Source organism: Gopherus flavomarginatus, chromosome 1 (assembly GCF_025201925.1).
Source record: "Gopherus flavomarginatus isolate rGopFla2 chromosome 1, rGopFla2.mat.asm, whole genome shotgun sequence".
Taxonomy (NCBI): Eukaryota; Metazoa; Chordata; order Testudines; family Testudinidae; genus Gopherus; species Gopherus flavomarginatus.
This window is the reverse complement of record NC_066617.1, coordinates 35,359,994-35,385,194: the sequence shown is the minus strand read 5'-3', so window position 1 is coordinate 35,385,194 and position 25,201 is coordinate 35,359,994.

The following is a 25,201-nucleotide window of genomic DNA, read 5'->3' as shown; positions in this document are numbered from 1 at the left end:
GGGCCAGAAGGAAGAAATTGGGATGGTAAATTCCCTGATTTATGCAATAGAATAGAGAGGGGAAAAAACTTGATGCTTAGGATAAGGATTCCTCTGGTTTGTACTATGAGATAGACAACACCGAGGAGCATCCTCAGAGACCTTGCACCATGGAACAAATTAGGGTTTTAGCCAAGTCTACAGGGCCCCTAAATAGGAGTACAATAGCCAGTTGGTTGGCTAAGTTATCTGGTATGCTTGGGACAACAGGAACGGATGTCTCAACTATGACTGCAAAAGAACTAGATAATCTCTGTGTGTTTAAGTTAGAGAAATCCAAATGGTAAGAAGATCCCTCAGACCAACCTCAGCAGCTGCTCAAGCAGCAACTGAAATTTTGTTTTAGGGAGAAGATTCAGCTTCAGAACGCCACACTACAAAAGAAAGTTTTGGGGAATGGGATGCAGATTGAAAAGCTGTAGTGCACTTGTGATAAGCAATGGCTTAAAATATTAAGGGAGCAAGATTTCTGCTTAAGGGAAACTGTCACACAAGCAGCAGTAAATGTGGTTCTGAATTCACAGAACCAGTAGACTGTAACTAACCATGCATATTACTTGCAAGAAGAGCTGTAGGCTATGCAGGTAATTAACAGCACAGCTCAGGGAAGTGCTGAAAGTTGCGCTCACAAAATTGGAAGAAAAAACAGAGTTAGCCCTGTTACAAGTTCAGAAAACATTCTGGACGCCCCTATGCAAGTAATACTAACAGTCTGCAAATAAAGGAGGTGAAGTCTTTCTTCCTGGGAGGGAATTCTGATTCTGTAATGTGTTTTCCTAAAGAGGAATAACAGTTAAAAGAAAAACAAAAGTCACATATGACTTGGAAAGTAGTATATGAAAACCCTAAGTTAACTCAGGAGGATACCATAGTGTATAATGTACCACAGTCTGAAGGAACGTTCGTTTCACAATTTGGTGTAACAATGAAAACAACAGTGATGTATAATAATACAAATGCTGCTTTAAATAGTGTAGGAATAGTTGTAGATAAAACACAGAAAAGATGGCCACCCGCAAGGAAAAAGCCAAAAGAGGTATTAGTGGTAACCTTTTTCAATAATGGCTCACAAGGAAAAGGGGACCAATGGAATGAAGGGGGAAGTAAAAGTAATAAAGTTAGTAAGGAACAGAAAAAAGTTCCTGAGTCATGTAGAACTCTGACTGCTGTCTGTAACCTGGTACCTGACCCTGATCTCCTGGTAACCTGACTTCCTGATGCCTGGCTCTTGGTTGTCCTCTGGCCTGTCTTGGACTCTGAGCTCCTCACATTTGACCCTGCCTGACTCCTGCTCTGACCATTAGGTCAGATTGCCCACATTCTGGTCATGACAAATATGTGCTGGAGTGAAATTATTACAAAGATTCAGTTTCTACAGTATAAAGCAGCCTTTTTCAGACTATGTCCCATGTTACTAAAGAGATTATTTCCCCACAGTTCTGGAGTCCCCCACCTTCCACACCCCCATATCTAGCTATAAAGTAAGGGATGGTGGCCACAGGGCTGGCTTCAGGCACCAGCGGAGGAAGCATGTGCCTGGGGCGGCACATGCGAAGGGGAGGCATTTCTGTCCATTATCGGGGGCGACAGTCCGAGTGGCTTTTTTTATTTATTTTTGCTTGGGCAAAAATGGTAGAGCCGGCCCTGGGTGGCCATGAAGTTTTGGAATCATTTGCACTCTTCCTGGGAGCCCAATCCCCAAACTGAGAACCCTTTGTGGATAGTGTTTATTTTCATAAAGAGAGAGGAAGTACTGGCTTTTCCTATGCCTGAACTGATGTCAGAGTTAAACACTGTTCCTTAGATAAGAGACTGCTCGAGAGTTACTTCAGTTAGATAGTTCTGGATGAACTTCAGAAATATTTTTTCTGTTCTGGAACTAAACAACCAAAGGTATTGCTGCTGAGACAAAATTAGCACTTTGATGCCGTAAATTGTGTTCTCGTTAGAAATGTTACCAATAAAGGAAGCTGATTCTCTGGAGCACTCATTGCATCTGGCTTTGTTGAGTGTTTGCCATGTGTCATGGAAACCTTTATGCACCAGAAATATAAAATTTTCAGCTGTGCAAGCCTATATGCTCTGGACAAACCAGGTCTCCTTTGAAGCCTCATTGTCATTCAGTTTGCAGTGGGTGAGGCAGCTATCCTTTGCACATTCTGTAGCTCAGCTAGCCACTTAATGCATCCACCATGCAGCCTTCCTTGTATTCGAATGTTAGCAAAATGTGCTAAATCAAATCATACTCCAAATACACTGCATTAGAGAGGTATTATTTTCAAACCTTATTAGCTCAGACAAATCCAAACCAATTGTCACTGCAATTCTTGAAGGCACTACTTCTCAGTGAGAAATAAGTTCCTGACATATTCTAGTTTTTTAGTCTCAGCTGTTTCTTCACGATAGCCACTCAACAAAAGGTTACAGGAAATATTACACTAGAAGTTAATTTTTAACCTCCCCTCATATGCTGAAAGACTAATGGCTTGAGTCCAAACTTTGCAGAAAAAATACAATCCGCTGCAGGCATGGACCAGGCCTGGAAAATTTTACCTCCAAAGGCAAAAGTTTCAGAAAGTTGTGAATGGTTGAAAACAAGGGATTATAATGGAAATCTGATACTAGGGTGCCAGCCATTATAAACTTTAGTTACTCAGATTTGTACGGAAACCAGTAACTGTAGGCAAACAGTCCTCTCTCTTAAGACTATCATGTGTAATGCAATGTTAATGCCAGAAATACAGGAGTGGTTTTCAGACAAGGTAGTATATGAGAGGACTTGGTGTGGCGACTTGACAAAAATAAAACTATATGTTAATACACTACAATTCGTAAAACACAAAGTCTTTTAAATTATAAATCATAAACATTATTCCACCTTTGGTGAAAGAAAATGATACATTTTTCTGTCCTGTAGTATACTGGGTAATTCAGACTGACACAAAGGAGCAAAAATTTACTTTTTAAATTAAATTCCTGCAAGGAAGAATATTAAACTTATGTGCTCAGACTTTCATCAGAACATAGTCAGGCCTGACTGCTTTTTCCTCAGAAAAAAAGGTGGGGTTAGGATGGTCTAACAGTAAAAATTCTGCCTGATCACGTACTTCCTGTGTAAGCTTGAGCAAGCTATGTAATCTCTGTGCCTAAATTCTCTAACTGTAAAATGGGATATATACTTTTACTATATAGGGGTATTGTGAGGATAAATACATTGAAAATGACTGTGAGGTGCTCAGATACTATGGTAGTTGGGGCCATATAAGAACCTGCAATAGATATAATTCACTCCAGTGCAACTAGCACAAAGCTTATGCACCATACAGGGAGGTAGGAAAGAGAAAATTCTGTCATATGTGAATTTTCATTCTAGGGCCCTCCATATCAGATAGTCTGTGCGGTGGGTGTTCCGCATCTCCATGGCAACTGGAGGCAGACCAGATCTTTGCTCTGAACCTGGGCTTAGGACAGCCCCTCAGGAAGAACTCTCCAGAACAATATCTTCTACAGCTGAAAAATACTAACTATATTCAAAGTACTATTCAACTCAAACCATTTACGGCGGAGCCTTGAGATGAAATTTAGGGTCTCCTGGAGGAACATCCCCTTCCTTTTCAAACTATGTAATAAGCAAGCAATAGCCAGTAATAAACCCTGGACATAATACAATCCTCCAATGGAGGGTCAGATTGTCTGACATAGAGGGTTATAAAATGAAAATTTGCAGGTAAGACAGAATTTTCCCTTTATTAGTCCCCTCTGGGTAAGACAGTCTTCACAGTGTAATGTAGAATACAGTAAATCATCCTTGAAAGAGAGGAACATTCAGTTTAATCTATCACTATAAGGCAGGGTTTCTAATCCTTTAATCGTTTTCTTGGCTCTTCTGTGAATCCCCTCCAATTTATCAATATCTTTCTTGAATTGTGGCCACCAAAACTAGACACAGTATTTCAGCAGTGGTCATATCAGTGCCAAAGACAGAAGTAAAGTAATCTCGCTACACATAATGGAGATTCTCCTGTGTATGCATCTTTTGGCCACAGCTTCACACTGGGAGATCATGTGCCTCTGATTATCCATCACACATCCCAAGTCTTTTTCAGAGTTACTGCTTCCTAGGATAGAGTCCACCATCATGCAAGCATGGCCTTCATTCTTTGTTCCTAAATGTATGTATTTACATTTAGCCATATTAAAATGCATATTGTTTGCTTGTGCATAGCTCACCAAGCAATTCAGACCTTTCTGTATTAGTGACCAGTACTCTTCTTTATTAACTAGTCCCCCGATTTTTGTGTCATTTGCAAACTTTACCAGTGATGATTTTCTGTTCTCTTCCAAGTTATTGTTAACAATGATAAATAGTGTCAGGCCAAGAACTGATCCATACAGGACCCCGCTAGAAACACAACCTCTCAGTGATTATTCCACATTTACAATTACATTTTGGGACCTATCAGTTAGCCAGTTTTTAATCCATTTAATGTGTGCCATGTCGATTTTATAACTTGCTAGTTTTTTAATCAAATTGTGATGAGGTATCCAGATATGTGCCTTACAGAAGTCTATTACATCAACTCTATTACTTTTATCAATTTAACCTGTAATCTCATTAAAAAAATCAAGTTAGTCTGACAGAATCTATTTTCCATAAGCCCACATTAATTAGCATTAATGATTACCTTCCTTTAATAAAAATTATCTTATCTGGGGTCAATGTCAGGCTGATTGGCTTGTAAGTACCCAGAACATCCCACTTACCCTTTTTAAATATTGGCACAACATTAGCTTTCTTCCAGTCTTCTGGAACTTCTCTGGTGCTCCGAGACTTATTGAAAAAATCTAGTCTGACCTCTTGTATAACGCAGGCCATAAAACGTCCCAAAAATAAGAGAGCATTGAATATTGGTTCAGGACTATGTGTGCACTATGTTTTATGTTTGTGTTTGTGTTTTGGGAATTTGAGAGGAGGTTCCAATTACTAGTAAATCAATTCTGAGAACTAAGAGTAGTTTAACAAGACGGTGATCTTAATCACTTTGGCCCGTTCCTTTAAAATCTTCTTTACCATCCTTGCTATCAGTGTTTGTGGGGAGAAAGGCATAAAGGGGGCTGTTACACCACTTCAGAGATAAAGAGTCCACAGCCTCCAGCTTTTGAATATCTCTTCTTTTTTTGGTTTTCCAGCTGCAAATAGTTTCTTTAATAGGGTGCCAGCCTGGTCTGTAATACACCCAAAGAATAGCTGACTTAGGTTCCATGTCCTGGGTTCCAAGTTTGTCTTGCTGAGCCAGCAATCTTAGACTTTTCTTTTTGGTGGAGAACCCTAAAGAACAGAGTGAGAGCTTCTGACTAGGCCATAAACAATTATATGCACAGCATGTCCCATGGGAAGCAAGACTGAGGGGAAAAACAACTGAGGAGAGTTTTTCAAAGGGATGCTATTAAGGGCCCAAAAGCAAGCTATTCCGATGGTTAGGAAAGATAGAAAATGTAGCAAAAGACCACCTTGGCTTAACCACGAGATCTTGCGTGACCTACAAAATAAAAAGGCATCATATAAAAAATGGAAACTAGGTCGGATTACAAAGGATGAATATAGGCAAATAACACAGGAATGCAGAGGCAAGATTAGAAAGGCAAAGGCACAAAATGAGCTCAAACTAGCTATGGGAATAAAGGGAAACAAGAAGACTTTTTATCAATACATTAGAAGCAAGAGGAAGACCAAGGACAGGGTAGGCCCACTGCTCAGTGAGGAGGGGGAAACAGTAACGTGAGACTTGGAAATGGCAGAGATGCTTAATGACTTCTTTGTTTCGGTCTTCACTGAGAAGTCTGAAGGAATGTCTAATATAGTGAATGCTTACGGGAAGAGGGTAGGTTTAGAAGATAAAATAAAAAAAGAGCAAGTAAAAAATCACTTAGAAAAGTTAGATGCCTGCAAGTCACCAGGGCCTGATGAAATGCATCCTAGAATACTCAAGGAGTTAATAGAGGAGGTATCTGAGCCTCTAGCTATTATCTTTGGGAAATCATGGGAGACGGGGCAGATTCCAGAAGACTGGAAGGGGGCAAATATAGTGCCCATCTATAAAAAGGGAAATAAAAACAACCCAGGAAACTACAGACCAGTTAGTTTAACTTCTGTGCCAGGGAAGATAATGGAGCAGGTAATTAAAGAAATTATCTGCAAACACTTGGAAGGTGGTAAGGTGATAGGGAATAGCCAGCATGGATTTGTAAAGAACAAATTGTGTCAAACTAATCTGATAGCATTCTTTGATAGGATAACGAGCCTTGTGGATAAGGGAGAAGCGGTGGATGTGATATACCTAGACTTTAGTAAGGCATTTGATACGGTCTCGCATGATATTCTTATAGATAAACTAGGAAAGTACAATTTAGATGGGGCTACTATAAGGTGGGTGCATAACTGGCTGGATAACCATACTCAGAGAGTAGTTATTAATGGCTCCCAATCCTGCTGGAAAGGTATAACAAGTGGGGTTCCTCAGGGGTCTGTTTTGGGACCGGCTCTGTTCAATATCTTCATCAACGATTTAGATGTTGGCATAGAAAGTACGCTTATTAAGTTTGCAGACGATACCAAACTGGGAGGGATTGCAACTGCTTTGGAGGACAGGGTCAAAATTCAAAATGATCTGGACAAATTGGAGAAATGCTCTGAGGTACACAGGATGAAGTTCAATAAAGATAAATGCAAAGTGCTCCACTTAGGAAGGAACAATCAGTTTCACATATATAGAATGGGAAGAGACTGTCTAGGAAGGAGTATGGCAGAAAGAGATCTAGGGGTCATAGTAGACCACAAGCTTAATATGAGTCAACAGTGTGATACTGTTGCAAAAAAAGCAAACATGATTCTGGGATGCATTAACAGGTGTGTTGTAAACAAGACACGAGAAGTCATTCTTCCGCTTTACTCTGCGCTGGTTAGGCCTCAACTGGAGTATTGTGTCCAGTTCTGGGCACCGCATTTCAAGAAAGATGTGGAGAAATTGGAGAGGGTCCAGAGAAGAGCAACAAGAATGATTAAGGGTCTTGAGAACATGACCTATGAAGGAAGGCTGAAGGAATTGGGTTTGTTTAGTTTGGAGAAGAGTGAGAAGACTGAGAGGGGACATGATAGCAGTTTTCAGGTATCTAAAAGGGTGTCATCAGGAGGAGGGAGAAAACTTGTTCACCTTAGCCTCCAATGATAGAACAAGAAGCAATGGTCTTAAACTGCAGCAAGGGAGATTTAGGTTGGATATTAGGAAAAAGTTCCTAACTGTCAGGGTAGTTAAACACTGGAATAGATTGCCTAGGGAAGTTGTGGAATCTCCATCTCTGGAGGTATTTAAGAGTAGGTTAGATAAATGTCTATTAGGGTATGGCTACATTTGGAATTTCAAAGCGCTGCCCCAGCAGCGCTGCGGAAGCGCTGCCGCGGCAGCGCTTTGAAGTGTGAGTGTAGTCAGAGCGGCAGCGCTGGGAGAGAGCTCTCCCAGCGCTGCATATAAACCACATCCCTTATGGGTGTAGTGTGCAGCGCTGGGAGCCGCGCTCCCAGCGCTGCTGCCCTGATTACACTGACGCTTTACAGCGCTGTATCTTGCAGCGCTCAGGGGGGTGTTTTTTCACACCCCAGTTGCAGCGCTGTAAAGTGTGAGTGTAGCCAAGGCCTTAGGGATAGTCTAGACAGTATTTGGTCCTGCCATGATGGCAGGGGACTGGACTCGATGACCTCTTGAGTCCCTTCCAGTCCTAGAGTCTATGAGTCTATGTTTCTGAAGAATGATCTGCTGGAAATGGAAGAGGGAACTTGATAGTCCATAGCATGATGCAGGCTATATGCCATGTCTACTCCTTGGGTCACATTCTGTCCCCCACCCTGAGTCACATGGGGCCCAGATACATTTCCCCTACATGAGGTCTTGTATCTGTAATTATGATAGCTTTTCTGGACCCGACATCAAGTCACTCTTAAATAGTAAAAACAATTAATTCACCAAGAGATACTAGTACTGGATCTGGATCAAGATCTTTGTATACTAATTTGCTGCAGTTGCTGGCAGGAAGTGAAGGAATTATTTTGTTGGGTAGCCATACATGAGACCAACTAACCCAGGAGCTGAGACAGAAATTTTATTTTAGGAGAGGTGTGCTAATGTTTGGCATATTGATCACTAATTTCTTCGATCTTCTTCCAAAATAAAGATTGTTTTGAATAACTTTGATACTGGAGCTTTGTGAGGGTTGTAATTGACCCTTCCACTTGCTCATTCAAAGATGAGTTTCTGAAAGCTTTTCATAATGTCTTCTGAGCTCTTTGAAGCAGGTTGGGAAGGTCATCCATACAAGCATACACATGTGTCTCTTTCACTGGAAGGGAGGGATGATATGGCATTTGTGAATATCCATGTAGAAGTTAGAGGTTCAAAAAGAGATTATTGAAAATGCTTCTTGGGCACGGGCACGGGCACGGGTCATTTGCTGGAAGGTTCTCTGCACCTTGAAGTCTTTAAACCATGATTTGAGGACTTCAATGGCTCAGACACAGGTTTGATATAGGAGTGAGTGGGTGAGATTCTGTGGCCTGCATTGTGCAGGAGGTCAGACGAGATGATCATGATGGTCCCTTCTGACCTTAAAGTCTATGATTCTATGATTCTATTAATAGAGTATTGATGGATAGAGTTCTTTGTTAAAGTTTCCTAACAGTTATCAGAACTTCTGACACTGCATACAAAATATAGTATGTTTAATTTTTTTTAAATTAAACATTTATTTATTCTAAATCAAGTTCAGATCTATTAACAGTAATCTTTTAGCCATCGCAGAGTCAGGGGAACCTGAAGAATGATTGAGCAAAATGATGCTAAGAATCACATAGGAGCAATTCTGATACCTTTACTCATTATGCACTAAGTGAAACTCACTCAGTGCAGAGACTCTGCACAAGGCCTATGCTCTGCTTAAGACCTGCTTAGGCACTGATTTAGAAAAAACCCACTTAAGTAAGTGCTTTACTCCATTCCTATTCACTTAAGTAAGTGCTTTACTCCATTCCTATTCACCAAAGCAGATAAGTACCATTGAAGTTAAAGGGACTTAAGCTTAAGCACCTACGTAAAGTTATGCAGATGAGATGAGACCTTAAACCATTAAAATACAAGTATCAGAGGGGCACCCATGTTAGTCTGGATCTGTAAAAAGCAACAGAGTCCTGTGACACCTTTAAGACTAACAGATGTATTGGAGCAGACATGTGTCTGACGAAGTGAGTATTCACTCACAAAAGCTTATGCTCTAATACATCTGTTAGTCTTAAAGGTGCCACAGGACTCTCTGTTGCTTTAAAATACAGTTACTATAGAATTTATCCAGTTCGTTCACACTTCTTCTGTGGCTAAGCTGACTTGAATGGAACCGTTGGTGGAGTAGGTACTGTTCAGTGTGAATACAATGATCAAACTCAGGCCATTAAATATCTGTACCAGTCCTAGAATAAAGTTTTGGAAATCTCTGAAATTTGTAAGTAATTTTCTTATAACATTTTCAAAGCAGTACGAGAAAAGAAATCTGACAGTTAGTTTCATAAATGTCCATTGTTTAAAGAGCCATAGGTGTGCTGATTTACTGCATTCAAGAAATTAATTTTAAATTAGATTAAGACATTCCTTGAATTGTACAACAATGATTGAAGGCTGTGTCTTCTTCTAAAGTTTTTCTTGCATATGTTCATCCTAGTGGGGAATTGGTGTTTGGTCCAAAACGTCAACTAAACCCAGAATATATATGAATAGTAAATCATTTTTGATAATATTTCCTATTCTAATCCTATTCAAATATCAGTACTCAGGTCAGAGTGGCAAATCTAGGAAATGCTTCTGCAGAAATCATGTGGTATGTTAATTCCCTTGCCTGTAGTTTCAATCTGTTTTAAACAAACTGTAATTAAATTAAAATGCAATAATTTTTAAATAGTTATAAACCTGGAATAACATGAGGCATAAAAAAAAGCAATATTCAAAACCAATGCCTAAAGCTACTGGTTTAAAAAAAACATGCCAAAGGAAGGTGTGCACAACTCTTCAAAATGATGTTCTGTTTCGAAACGTAACCATGTAAAAATGGCACCTTCTTATTCAGCAGATCTGTTCCCTGTGTACAGTCAGCATCATATCAGCTGATGTTAAGGAATAAAGTAGAATGTTACAACAACTTTTTACTACTGCAGAACCAATACAGCTCTGGGAGAAGTGAACTGGATTTTTTCTGCCTCACACACCATCAACAGGATTGTTAACATAATTCTGCTTGTAGGATCTTCTGTACAACTAACTCCATGGACCTCAAATTATGTGTTGATATACATTGGTGCAATCCCGCAGGAAAGCAGAGAGTTGCACTGGTGTAACTGAGGACGTAATTTGATGAGTATAGAGCTGCAAAGCTGCAAATGAGACTAGCAGTTGGTCTGCAGATCCTTTATTATTGGCGATGGTGCATGAATGAGAAAAACCCTAGCTTGACTTTCAGATCCCAGTCTAAGATTGCCTAGCTGGAAGTGAGAGGGGAAAAAAGTCTTTGTACTTGTAATCTGAACAAACATGCTCTGGGAAGAGACAGAATTCATATGGATCTCCATAATGCCAGTTTACAGTATTTTTTCCTCCAGAGAATTGCATCTTAAAAGCCTTTTCATATAATATCTCCAGTGATGGGTTAAAAATAACACTGGTGTGGGTTTCTGTAGAAGAACAAATTATTTGAAAATCTCTTCTGAGTACAAGAAACCCCACTGTTCTGATCTTATTACAATGACTACTTTAATCTTTGTTAAACCTCAAAGGAGCTGTGCTACCACAGATTGTCCCTGGTTGCAACTGCCCTTCAACCTCAGGTACATTTGAGGGAGCAGAATAGGTAATACTCCCCTAGTTAGTATAATCTTTTCTAAATAATTTCCACTGGGCTAGAGAGAGGATGTCTGGACAACTTGCATCAGTCTGGCCCTGCTCCCGTCCTGCCCAAACCTCTTGCTGACTCACCTGGTCTCCCCCCACATCTCCAGCAGGGCACACAGCACACACCATGTGGGGTGGAAGAGCATGAATACGGATGCAGAGGTGAAAGAGCCCGCCTTCCACAAGGAACAGTGGAGGACTGTGCACGGAAGGTTCCTTCTATCCATGGTGTGAGAGAGCAGGGGGAGGGAGAATGCTGCCTGCAGGAGACTTGAAGCCTGGAGCAGGCTTGTTAAATGAGCTGACCAGAGACATGTGGCACTGGGAGGGAACCTCAAGCAGCTGGTTCCTTAGAAGAGAGCTGAAGCAGTTCTTAGGGGAGGGCTGACTCTTGGAAGTCTGCAAGGGAGTCAGCTCTCAGCAGGGAAGCTGTGAGCTGAACCTCAGAGCAGGCTCTGAGGCAAAAGCCATGCTCTGGGACAGATTTTCAGGAGTTTGTGTTTTACTTTTGAGTTTATTTGCCTGAATAAATCCAGACCCCAACAAGGGTGGGAACTGAATAAGGAAGGCGTGTGTAAAAGGGCTGAGAGAGAGAATAAAGAGCAAGCCAGTGCAGAGGTACCCCTGGCCACAAGAGGGGTGCCTGGGTGGTGGCCAAGCTCACTTACATGTGGAAATTTATTTCCATTGTCTTTCCAAAATATTAAAATTGCACCAAAATTCCATAGGGAAGTGTGATGCTACCATAGGACTGTGTTAAGGCATATAACCATGCACTATTAAAAACTGCCAATCAAGTTTTTCAGAAGTACTTTTAAGAATAAACAGATGGTATTATCCCAGTGTTAGAGTGTTTTATTAGAAACAACCCAAGTGTTTCAGCATATTAGGGGGCTGGAGCACATGACTTCTGAGGAGAGGATGAGGGAACTGGGATTGTTTAGTCTGCAGAAGAGAAGACTGAGGGGGGATTTGATAGCTGCTTTCAACGACCTGAAAGGGGGTTCCAAAGAGGATGGATCTAGACTGTGCTCAGTGGTACCAAACAACAGAACAAGGAGTAATGGTCTCAAGTTGCAGTGGGGGAGGTTTAGGTTGGATATTAGGAAAAACTTTTTCATTAGGAGGGGTGGTGAAGCACTGGAATTGCTTACCTAGGGAGGTGGTGGAATCTCCTTTCTTAGAGGCTTTTCAGGTCAGGCTTGACAAAGCCCTGGCTGGGATGATTTAGTTTGGAATTGGTCCTGCTTTGAGCAGGGGATTGGACTAGATGACCTCCTGAGGTCCCTGGCAACCCTGATATTCTATGATTCTATGATTCATTTTTTAGAAAATTTAATTGTATTTAACAATCAAAGGTGTTGCCAGGCCTGTAACTCAAGAAATAATTCTTAGCTATTATTATTAATTCTCAATATTAGTGCTCAGATCAGGGCCCCAGTGTGGTAGGCACTATACCAAAGCATAGTAAGAGTCCCTATCATGAGTTTATAGCCTAAGTAAAGGAATCAACTAAAGACTGGAAGAAAATATATCTTCATTTTATAGACGAGGAAAGTATGGCACAAAAACTTTCCAAAAATGCCAGTAGGATTTAGGGTCATAAGTCACATTTATACAAGTAATTTAGGATTGTAAGAGCCTAAATCTTGTTGATTTTTAATGAAAGTTAGGATCCTAAGTAACTTTTGGAAATGAAATTCCAGCCTTGTCCACACCTAATAATTGGACTGACCTCGCTACATTATTCAGGGCTGTGAAAAATTTTGTGCTCTATGAGATATAGTTAGGTTGTCTTAAACCCCACTGTAGATGCAGCGAGGTTGACAGAAGCATTTTTCTCTTAGATCACCTCTTGGATAAGTGGACTAACTACATCAACAGAAAAACCCCTTCTCTCAATGTAGGAACTGTCTACCTTATGTGCTACAGCAGCAGTGCTGTAGCTGTGCCGATGTAGTACAGACATACTCTTAGGCTCCTAAGTAACTTAGGTGCTTTTGAAAACTTTACCCCATGTGATCTGCCAAAGGTCATACAGGAAGTGAGTGGCAGAGGCAGGAATTGCACCCAGATTTCTTCAGTCCCAGTCCTCCTGTACCTTAATTACAAGACTACCTTCTCTCTGTTAGCCATTTACATGCTCAACTCACTTTACACTTATTAACCCACTGATCTCTCTGTGCAGTAGGTAGTAGGGTTGCCAGGTGTCTGGTTTTCGACCGCAATGCCCTGTCAAAAAGGGACGCTGGCAGTTCCAGTCAGCACCACTGACCAGGCTGTTAAGATCTGGTTGGTGGTGCAGCAGGGCAAGGCAGGCTCCCTGCCTGCCATGGCTCCCCAAGGCTCTTGGAAGCAGCAGCATGTCCCCCCTCTGGCTCCTACGTGTAGGGACTTTGTGTGCTTCCCCGCCACAAGTGCCGTCTCTGCAGCTCCCATTGGCTGGGAACCGCAAACAATGGGAGCTGCGGGGATGGCTTGCAGATGAAGCAGCGCGCGGAGGCACAGGGGGACATACCGCTGATTCCGGGAGCTGCTTGAGGTAAGTGCCGACCAGAGCCTGCATCCCGACCCCCTCCCATACACCAACCTCCTGCCCCAGCCTGATCCCCCTCACGCCCTCCAAATCCCTCAGTCCCAGCCTGGAGTATCCTCCTGTACCCCAAACCCTTCATCCCAAGCCCCACCCCAGAGCCCTCACCCATCCAGAGCCCTCATCCCCCCTGTGCCCAACTCTCTGCCTCAGCCCTGATCCCCCTCCTGCCCTTTGAACCCCTTGGCCCCAGCCCAGAGCATCCTCCTATATCCCAAACCCCTCATCTGTGGCCCCACACCAGATCATACACCCCCAGCCAGAGCCCACACCCTCCCCCGCAACCCAGCCCCCTGCCCCAGCCTGGTGAAAATGAGTGAGTAAATGAGGATGGGGAGAGTGAGTGACAGAGGGAGGGGGGGATGGAATGAGTGGGGGCGGGGCCTTGGAGGAGGGGTGGGGCAAGGGTGTTCAGTTTTGAGCTAGTAGAAAGTTAGCAACCCCAGTAGGAAGATATAATTCTTTTCCTTGTCTGTAATAAACTGAGTCAGAGAAGTAATATGACTAGGCCTAATGGCAAATCAGTGGTGGAGACAGGTTCAAAACACAGACTTGCCTGACCATAAGCCTTGTTCAATTCTGCCTTTGTACTGAGCAAACTGAAATACTCTGTTTATACACCAAACAGTACAGGGTGGACAACAGCTTTCTCACCGTATCACTCCATGTCCCAGCCTTGGCTGACCATCTTTTGCCTCCGTTTACCTATATGTAAAATTGAGATAATACTTAGAGCTGGTTGAAGTTGTTTTGGAGACAAACGGCTTTTCAACCAGAACAAAAATTGAAATCAGTGTGACTATACACATGCTTGTTTATTTTATATAAAATTAAGCATATGTATAACTGCTATTTCAGGACTCAAATTACTGGTCAGTCATTTACTTTAGGGATAATAGAGAAAACATAATCAATTACTGCTCTTTTGTTGCTATTGTTTGTTGTACGTTATTTAAAACTACAGCTTATTATTATTGCAAATTAAATGTTTGAGTTACAGCATTGAAAATACAGCATTAATCTAGGAACAGCACTTATTTTGGCAACAAGGATGTTTTCTGTGTTCTTCTGTTTGGCTTTTCACATCTGTTTACAGACCTGCTTACAATAAAGGGCTACTTCAACATTTAAATGCTTTCTGGAAAAAAATACTGTTTTCACATAGGGCAACTGCTCCCCTTACAATTTCTGCTAAAAAATCATTACGTTCTTCCAGATCCTTTGTTCATTTCATTAGAGCCAATGGTATCTTAAAACATTGGGACAGACATTACACCTTCTCTAATTTGTCATATTTGGAAAGTATGATTTGCCTTGTTACACTAATATGTATATGACACAAGATGGTACTTTTACAAATTCTAGGATTGTTTGGAGACAGAATACAGTATACCTTGTTTTATAGCAAGGTAGCAATATGCAAAATAGACTTGTATTAATAGTACACTATAGCCTACCATTCAAGTTAAATTGTATAATATTTTTTTCTGACTTCGATTACATTTCTCAGATAATCTTTCATCCAAATTATAGCATTTGTGTTATTTAGCAGTAGAGGAAGTTAAAAGTTTTTTATAATGTGGAAAGATATGTCCTGATTCTTTATTCCCTTGCACCAGTGTTGTGAATTATACCTGTGCATGGTGGGTGTGAAATGCTACCAGTTGAGAATGATAGCGTTTTTTGTACCCAGCTTTTCACTGGTGTGAAATATTTGAGTGAAAGTCAGGAGACATCTAACCCAGAGAATTCTGCAAATGTGGTTAAAATGGAGAAGTCTTAAGAGTTTTTTTTATTTTTTTTACATTTAAGGCCCAATCCTGAAAGTTGCTTAGTGCCATCAATGCACATTGAATTCACTAGGGTTATTCATGAGAACAAAGTCACTCATGTCAAAGTCACCGCTCTGCAGAGGCTAGCTTAATGCTATCTATTTGGTAAATCCCATGTAGGGCATCACTTTTACATTCTTACATACTGTAGAATTTCAACTGTGCATAGACCGTGGGTCTCTGTGTGGGGCTGAATTTCACCTGTGTGTAATATTGGCAAGAGTAGGCTCTTAGGGATCAAATTTGCAGATTGAGACTGCCAGGGGTGGCTCCAGCCCCAGCACTCCAAGCGCATGCTTGGGGTGGCGTGCCACGGGGGGAGCTCTGCCGGTCGTCGGGAGGGCAGCAGATGGCTCTGGTGGACCTTCCGCAGGCGTGCCTGTGGAGGGTCTGCTGGTCCCGCGGCTTCAGTGGAGCATCCGCAGGCACACCTGCGGGAGGTCCACCAGAGCTGCGGGACTAGCGGACCCTCCGCAGGCACGTCTGCGGAAGGTCCACCGGAGACGTGGGACCAGCGACCGGCAGAACGTCCCCCGTGGCGTGCCGCCGTGCTTGGGGTGGCGAAATGGCTAGAGACGCCCCTGGAGACTACTGGAGACAAGCATGGGCGTGAGGGGAGGTGGCCCTATATCCACAAAGGGTCTTAGGTCTAAATTTCAGTTGTGTAACCAGACAATGCAATCCACAGTCCTGAGTTTAGTGCCCAGGCTCCCTATCCTATGCATGGAGAGAGATAAGTGCCAAAGAATGGGATCCACAAAAGCTAGTAAGCTGAGTCAGATGTGATCTGAGCTAGCCAATAGCAGATACCAAAGAATGGGACGTATCCTAAGGCCGGCCTCTCTCACAGAGTTCTGCACCTAAATCTGGGCTGAAGGAGAAACCCATGTCCAGGTATGGGTTTCATATCTTTGAGCCCTCTCCTGGAGTTAGACACCTTTTTGCAGGAAAGGTAGTGATGTGTATCTAACTCTGTACAAGACAGCTAAGGAGGAACACCAGCAAAAATAGCCTTTTTGTGACCCACAGTCTGGTAGTTAGGATACCCCCCTGGCTAATGGAAGACTCTGGTTCAATTTCCTCTATGCCTGATTTACAGAGGGGATTTGAATGGGAGTTTCCCACCTCTCAGGTAAATGCCCTTACCACTGTTAGAGTCACTCATATGTTCTCTGGCCCAATGCATATTTAATTATTTATAAACACTCTTCTCTAGTCTAGCGGTTAACACACTCACTTGAGAGAAGGGAGATCCATGTTCAAATCCTTCCTCTACATCAGGTGGCAGGGAGAATTGAAGCAGTGTACCTGCCTGCCTGTATGTATCCACTAATTTCTGGGCTAAAGATTATAAGAAAGGCTGCTGCCGCCTCCTCCAAGTGACTGTTTTGTGTGGAGTTAAGCATGTGTCTACCAAATTAGGCCCTGTAGGCAAGACAGGCAGGGCAACACCTGGTTTGACTGCCCTGCGAAGGTTAGGCATGAGTCATGCCCTGGGCAGATTCAGGATTGAAGCAGCTGTGCATGTTGCCATCCACTGAAACACAGGCACCTACAGGACTTTTATGACAATTTAGGCACTGAAGATGTTTAAGTGACTGCAGGGTGAGGCAGTAGTTGAGCGGGGGTTTTGAGGATCTCAGTGGCATAAATGTTTGACTTAGGGCTCTAAAGTGATGTTACACACTTAACGCCATTTGTGGATCTGGCTTCAGACCTGGTGGCAAGTGTTTGTAGGTTCATTAGGTCCTAAACCTACTATGAAATCCTAATAGTTGGCTGCCTGTTGCATTTGGGGGCTCATTGCAGGATTGGGCTCTTGTTGTACGTCAACATCACTGAAATTCTGATAGATTATGTACATGTATTATGGTATCTCAAGGACTAATAATTAAATCAGCGCTGGACAAAACTGATTTGTAAATATAATGCTATAAGTAAAATGACTTTAATGCTGCCCTAATTACTTTGCAACTGGTATTGTATTAAGATAGTTCACTGCTCTTCACTAAGGTACATTTCTTTCCAAGATGGAATTCCCTGCTGTGGGCAGAAGTGTTTATTCATACTTTGTTTAATTCCATAGTAATTGCAACAAATTAATTTTAATTTGAAAGAGCAAGGAGAAAAGAAATATCCAATACAAAGCTACACTCTGTGGAACACAAAAATCTGAAATTAGAGGGAAACAGGCAGATTAAAAATAACAAACTATGGAAAACAAAGCCAAAACAAATTTCCTTACTTATATTATTACTAGTACTTGAGATGTTTACAATTTAAAAGAGTGTTTCAAATCTGATTTCCTTTTCTCTATTTCTGCTATTTATTTAATTTTTCATGTCTCTCAGCTTGGACAGTAGAAATAAGGGAAAAGAGTAAAATACTTTCAATGAGGCAAGTATCGCCAGGATTTGCAGATATCCAGACAGTACCAAAAGGTTCTGCCCACCTCCACATACAGTGACTGTTTGTTCTGGAAACAGTTTAGAAGATAGTAATCAAACTGAGTTACTTTAGAACTTAGCTAGAGGACGGTATTAGAGAATACCAATATGTAGTGCTATACATATTTGACTGGATTACAACTGCCTGGTTGTTAGTCACAGTGAGTATGTCTACACTGCAATAAAACACCTGTTGCTGGTCCATGTCAGCTGACTCTGGCTCATGGGGTTCAGGCTGCAGAGCTGCTATAAAATTGCAGTGTAGACATTCAGGCTAAGGCTAGAGCCTGGGCTTTGAGACCATCCCCATTTGCAGGGTCCCAGAGCTCTGGCTCCAGCCCAACTCTAAACATCTACACTGCAATTTTATAGCCCCACAGCCCAAGCCTCCCCTGCCAGCCCAGCCACAGGTGTGTTCTATTGGAATGTAGACATACCCAGTGTTCTGGAATAAGATACTCCTTAGCTGCCTGAGGGTGATGTAGCTCTGTCCTCATTACAGATTATTCTTTCTCTCTCTCTCACACACACACACAAACACACACAGTTGGGCAATCAGATCCCAACTTTGGAACTGGATCAGCCTCATTGTTTCTATCCTAGATAGCCAGCAGTGAGGCATTTGCCAATAAATAATCACATTTTTCATTAGGGTTCCTTGCACTTATAGGGTTAAACAAATAAATCCAAAAAAATCCCCTAGCGAATATCATTATTTTTAAAAAGTTGTCATTGAGCCTTTACATTATAGAGATAGCTATTTATATTGCATTACTTAGAGTGTCTATCTAACTCTCATAGTGATGGGTTCACATCGAACTTCAAACCTGAAGCCATTGTATATGTGTTGAACGCTAGTGTCTGTCTCTCCCCACCCCCTTCTGTCCTTTGAACTCTTCTTAAAAAAAGGTACAAAAGATGAATTATGGCACAGAGAATTATTGGTTTTCAACTAGAGTAAAGTACAGTTTTAACATAGTTGATGCTGAAGTCTATGAGCCAAAAAAGCAGTTATGTAACTGACAACAATCGATGAGAACAATGACATGAAGGCAGGGTCAGTGTGCAGTCTACAGGAAAGTAGAACTGAAGTGCCATACATCTTCATTTAGAAGCTGGGCCTTCTATTAAATTTAATTTATTTTTGCCTGCAACTTGCAGGTGAAGGGGACTCATTTCCACTAAAGTAAATGAGGTCCCTCCAGATTTACACCAGTGTAAGCAACTGGGCTGACATGAGAATGGCTACAGCATAAGGTTGATGTATATTTAAAATCTACATAGTGAAAGTGCAGAGATTGACTCATAGACTTTAAGGTCAGAAGGGGCCAATGTGATCATCTAGTCTGACCTCCTGCACAAAGCAGGCCACAGAACCCTACCCATCCACTTCTATAACAAACGCCTAACCTATGTCCGAGTTACTGAAGTCCTCAAATTGTGGTTTGAAGACCTCAAGCTGCAGAGAATCCACCAGCAAGTGACCCATGCTCCACGCTGCAGGGGAAGGTGAAAAACCTCCAGGGCCTCTGCTAATCTGCCCTGGAGGAAAATTCCCTCCCGACCCCAAATATGGCGATCAGCTAAACCCTGAGTATGTGGGCAAGACTCACCAGCCAGCAGGAAAGAATTCTCTGCAGTAACTCAGATCCCATCCCATCCAACATCCCATCACCGACCACTTGGCATACTTATTTGCTGATAATCAAAGATCAGTTGCCAAAATTAAGCTATCCCATCATACCATCCCTTCCATAAACTTATCAAGCTTAGTCTTAAAGCCAGATATGTCTTTTGCCCTCACTACTCCCCTTGGAAGGCTGTTCCAGAACTTCACTCCTCTAATGGTTAGAAACCTTCGTCTAATTTCAAGTCTAAACTTCCTAGTGTCCAGTTTATACCCATTTGTTCTTGTGTCTACATAGGTACTAAGCTTAAATAATTCCTCTCCCTCCCTAATATTAATCCCTCTGATATATTTATAAAGAGCAAGCATATCCCCCCTCAGCCTTCTTTTGGCTAGACTAAACAAGCCAAGCTCTTTGAGTCTCCTTTCATATGACAGGTTTTCCATTCCTCGGATCATCCTAGTAGCCCGTCTCTGAACCTGTTCCAGTTTTAATTCATCCTTCTTAAACATGGGAGACCAGAACTGCACACAGTATTCCAGGTAAGGTCTCACCAGTGCCTTATATAACGGTACTAACACCTCCTTATCTTTGCTGGAAATACCTTGCCTGATGCATCCTAAAACTGCATTAGCTTTTTTAACGGCCATATCACATTGGCGGCTCATAGTCATCCTGCGATCAACCAATACTCCAAGGTCCTTCTCCTCCTCTGTTGCTTCCAACTGATGCGTCCCCAATGTATATCTAAAATTCTTATTATTAATCCCTAAGTGCATGACCTTGCACTTTTCACTATTAAATTTCATCCTATTACTATTACTCCAGTTTACAAGGTCATCCAGATCTTCCTGTATGATATCCCGGTCCTTCTCTGTGTTAGCAATACCCCCCAGCTTTGTGTCATCCGCAAACTTTATTAGCACATTCCCGCTTTTTGTGCCAAGGTCAGTAATAAAAAGGTTAAATAAGATTGGTCCCAAAACCGATCCTCGAGGAACTCCACTAGTAACCTCCTTCCAGCCTGACAGTTCACCCTTCAGCACTACCCATTGTAGTCTCCCCTTTAACCAGTTCCTTATCCACCTTTCAGTTTTCATATTGATCCCCATCTTTTCCAATTTAACTAATAATTCCCCATATGGAACTGTGTCAAATGCCTTACTGAAATCGAGGTAAATTAGGTCTACTGCATTTCCTTTCTCTAAATAATCTGTCACCTTCTCAAAGAAGGAGATCAGGTTGGTTTGGCACGATCTATCTTTAGTAAAACCATGTTGTAATTTGTCCCAATTACCATTGACCTCAATGTCCTTAACTACTTTCTCCTTCAAAATTTTTTCCAAGACCTTACATACTACAGATGTCAAACTAACAGGCCTATAGTTACTCAGATCACGTTTTTTCCCTTTCTTAAAGATAGGAACTACGTTAGCAATTCTCCAGTCATACGGTACAACCCCTGAGTTTACCGATTCATTAAAAATTCTTGCTAATGGGCTTGCAATTTCATGCACCAGTTCCTTTAATATTCTTGGATGAAGATTGTCTGGGCCCTCCGATTTTGTCCCATTAAGCTGTTCAAGTTTGGCTTCTACCTCAGATGTGGTAATATCCACCTCCATATCCTCATTCCCATTTGTCATCCTTCCATTATCCCTAAGCTCCTCATTAGCCTTATTAAAGACTGAGGCAAAGTACTTATTTAGATATTGGGCCATGCCTAGATTATCCTTAACCTCCTTTCCATCCTCAGTGTTTAGCAGTCCCACTTCTTCTTTCTTTGTTTTCTTCTTATTTATATGGCTATAGAACCTTTTACTATTGGTTTTATTTCCCTTTGCAAGGTCCAACTCTACTTGGCTTTTAGCCTTTCTCAGTTTATCCCTACATGTTCTGACCTCACTAAGGTAGCTTTCCTTGCTAATCCCACCCTTCTTCCACTCCTTGTAGACTTTCTACTTTTTCTTAGTCACCTCTCTGAGATGCTTGCTCATCCAGCTTGGTCTACAACTCCTGCCTATGGTTTTTTTCCTCTTTCTTGGGATGCAGGCTTCCGATAGTTTCTGCAGCTGCGACTTAAAGTAATTCCAGGCCTCCTCTGCATTTAGATCCACAAGTTCTTCAGTCCAATCCACTTCCCTAACTAATTTCCTTAATTCTTTAAAGTTAGCCCTCGAGAAGTCAAAAACCCTAGTCCCAGATCTATTTTTGTTTATCCTTTCATCTAGTTTGAACTGAATTAGCTCATGATCACTCGAACCAAGGTTGTTCCCTACAACCATTTCTTTTATGAGGTCCTCACTACTCACCAAAACCAAATCTAAAATGGCATCCCCTCTTGTCGGTTCTTCAACTACTTGGTGAAGAAATCCATCTGCTATCACATCCAGAAAAATCTGAGCCCTATTATTCTTGCTAGCACTTGTCCTCCAGACTATATCTGGGAAGTTAAAGTCTCCCATGATCACACATTTCCCATGTGTTTACTTCATTAAAAACATTAAAGAGGTCTCTATCCATATCCAAATCAGATCCCGGCGGTCTGTAGCACACCCCAAGCACTATCTCAGGGGAGGCTCTAGTAGCTTTCTTTCCCAGTGTGATTTTTGCCCAGACAGACTCTGTCTTGTCCATTCTATCACTTCTTATTTCTTTACAGTTAACCTCCTCATTGATATACAATGCTACTCCACCACCTTTGCCTTTATTTCTGTCTTTCCTAAAGAGCACATAGCCTTCAGTACCTGTACTCCAGTCATGACTACTATTCCACCATGTTTCTGTTATCCCTATAATATCCGGTTTCACTTTCTGCACCAGTAGCTCTAGTTCCTCCATTTTGTTCCCAAGGCTCCTCGCATTAGTGTACAGACAGCTTAATTTTTGCTGTTTGGCTTCACTGACATTCTTTACCCTGTTAGGCACAGACATTCTACCACCAGCATCACCTGTTAGTCTGCTATCTACACCACCCTTCCTCCTTATGCCAATTCTTCTGTCCATGGCTGTATCCCCTCTTACTTAGTTTACTTCCCTCTCAAGGTTACATTCCGGCGTGGAGATTTCCCGAACATCTCCCAACCATCTCCCCCAAATTCCTAGTTTAAAGCTCTCTTAATCAGTTCGGCGAGCCTCCATCCTAGAAGTCTATTTCCCTCCTTACTCAGGTGAAGTCCATCCCAAGAGAACAGCCTTCGGTCCGTAAATGCTTCCCAATGGCCGTACATCCCAAAGCCCTCCTTATAGCGCCACTGCCTGAGCCATCTGTTGATCACCATAATCTTGTTACACCTTTGTTGCCCTTCTCTAGGAACTGGCAGAATCCCACTGAAGATCACCTGAGCCTCGATTTCCTTAAGCATCTTCCCCAGTCTGGCATAGTCTCCCTTGATACATTCCAGAGAGTATCTAGCCATATCATTCGTTCCCACATGAAGGACAATCAATGGATTCTTTCCCGCTCCCGCTAGGATCCTTTTCAGCCTCAGGTCCACATCCTGTATCTTAGCACCCGGCAGACAGCACACTCTTCTGTTCTCCCGATCAGCTCTAGTTACAGGCCTGTCTATTCTTCTCAGTAAGGAGTCTCCAATCATGTAGACCTGCCTCTTGATTACTATTCACCCTCCAGGATCATGTACATGCCGCAGCTTCCACATCCAGTCATCCTCATTGTGTCTTTCACTGCTACCTCTGTATCAGTCATAGCCTTCCCACCTAAAGCCTGGTAGTCCACGGAGCACAAGGCAACACAAACCCCCAGCAGGCACCAGACCACCCCACAATCTCTTAACTAGCCTGTCAGTTCCTCTGTCCTAGTCTCCCCCGCAACCTCCCCCTGGAAACTCCCTCTGAAACTCCCCTGTTTACAGCTCTGTTGGCTGGCTGCTGCGCCACTGCAGCTGTCTGTGCCACTGCCTGACTGGCTGGCTACTTTTATAGGACCCCTAATCAGGTAAGCCCCACCCCCTAATCAGGGCTCAGCTGCTCTTCCAGCACACTGCCCCTAGCAGCCTCCACGCACACACACTACACAATACAATCCATGGATTAGATGCTCTTGCAAAGGCTTCTGTACTTGCTGAATATTGGTTGGAGTTAGTCTGTTGCCACTGAACCACTAAATAGAAAGCAATAAAGTGTGTAAAAGCTGCTGCTGGAAAGGAAACGTTTTTCACAATATGTTCTTAGGGCCGTCTGGATTGCTTTTTTGCAAAAGTGAAATGTGTGTATTACAGCAGAAGGCAAAAGGAGATGAGAAGTAGAGGTCAAAGGGCATGAAACTCCACTGTCTGACATGTTTTCAGATCTGCATTTTTAACATTTGATGAGCACTTTCAGCAGTAAGGGCACAGAGAGTCCGGTAGCTTAGATAGTCCTCTCAGAAGGTGTGAATTACTATAAATGAAATTGCTTTCAGATACTGAAAATATCATGTCTCTAAAGTGTTTTCTTTGTCACTTTTGGGCATCACTGTAAAATATATGACAAAGAATTTCTGATTTGCCAGTGAGTTTTTTTCATGGGAATTAAAAGAAAGCAGAACAGTGGGGGCCTTTAGCCAAGATTTTCAAGTGACTCGTGATTTTGGGTACCTCTGTTTTTGTCTTCTTGACCTGAGACATATGGATGAGTGCTGATTTTCAGAAAGTGCTTAGCAACTGCCCTCTGAAAATCAGGCCTTTTTAAGGTGTCTCCATTTAGGTATCTCAGAACTGAGACACCTAATATCACCTTTGAAAAACTTGGCCCTTATGTATCAGCTTCATGACAACAAATGGAAAAAAGAAATGACAGAAAAACAAGGGGTAGGAAAAAAGCAGAGCATCTAGCCCCTCTCTAAGCAACAGCAAGGCTCTCCATAATCGCTTTTTACATTTATAAGTGGAAGAGTGAAAAAAAGATGAAGCTGCTGCAATTATAGCAAATGAGGATCATCTGACAGAGGCAGACACAGCAACAACAGTGCATCTGGGACTGTCTCCTGATTTCCTACTAACTAGATCCAGACGGTTGCCGTATTCTTCCATCTTCTTTCATCTATATTTTTTTAACAAGTGCTTGATTTGTGGTATCATCCTGGAGAGTCTCCACTGCTGCCTGTCTCCATTCAGTTTGTGCCTGCCCATCCCTTTTCTTTGTGACTTCAGCTGTTGTTCAAACCACTCTAGCTTTTCTTCTACAAAATAAATTTGACTGCATGATATATGTATGTGGGACTCTTTTGGTTTTCCTGCAAATGCTGGACAATTGCACATTCCATACAACTGACTGTTTTATATTCTCCAGTCGAAATAAAATTTTAGTTTAAATTTCCTCTGATAGTTGGAACCTGTTAGCATCAAACCATTCTGTATGGAGAGATCTTGGCAGACCAATAAAGTGCCCGAACCACTACTGTTTATTGCTAAAAGTAGACAAGCTAGCAGGCTGTAAACAGGCCTGTGAAGCATCCGTAGCATGACCTAGTCAGGAGGGGAGGGAATTTGGGTGACCACAGAAAGGGCAGCTTGACCCCACGTCCTTCCTGATGAAATCTCTATTAAAATTGTTGATGTGGGCATTTTAGGAAAACAGGAAGCTTGTCTATATGTGCCCTCAGGAATGTTTCTGTCAGGGCCTCAAGACATGTAAACTCTTAAAAAACACTTCTGGCTAATTGATGATCAGAAGGAAACTG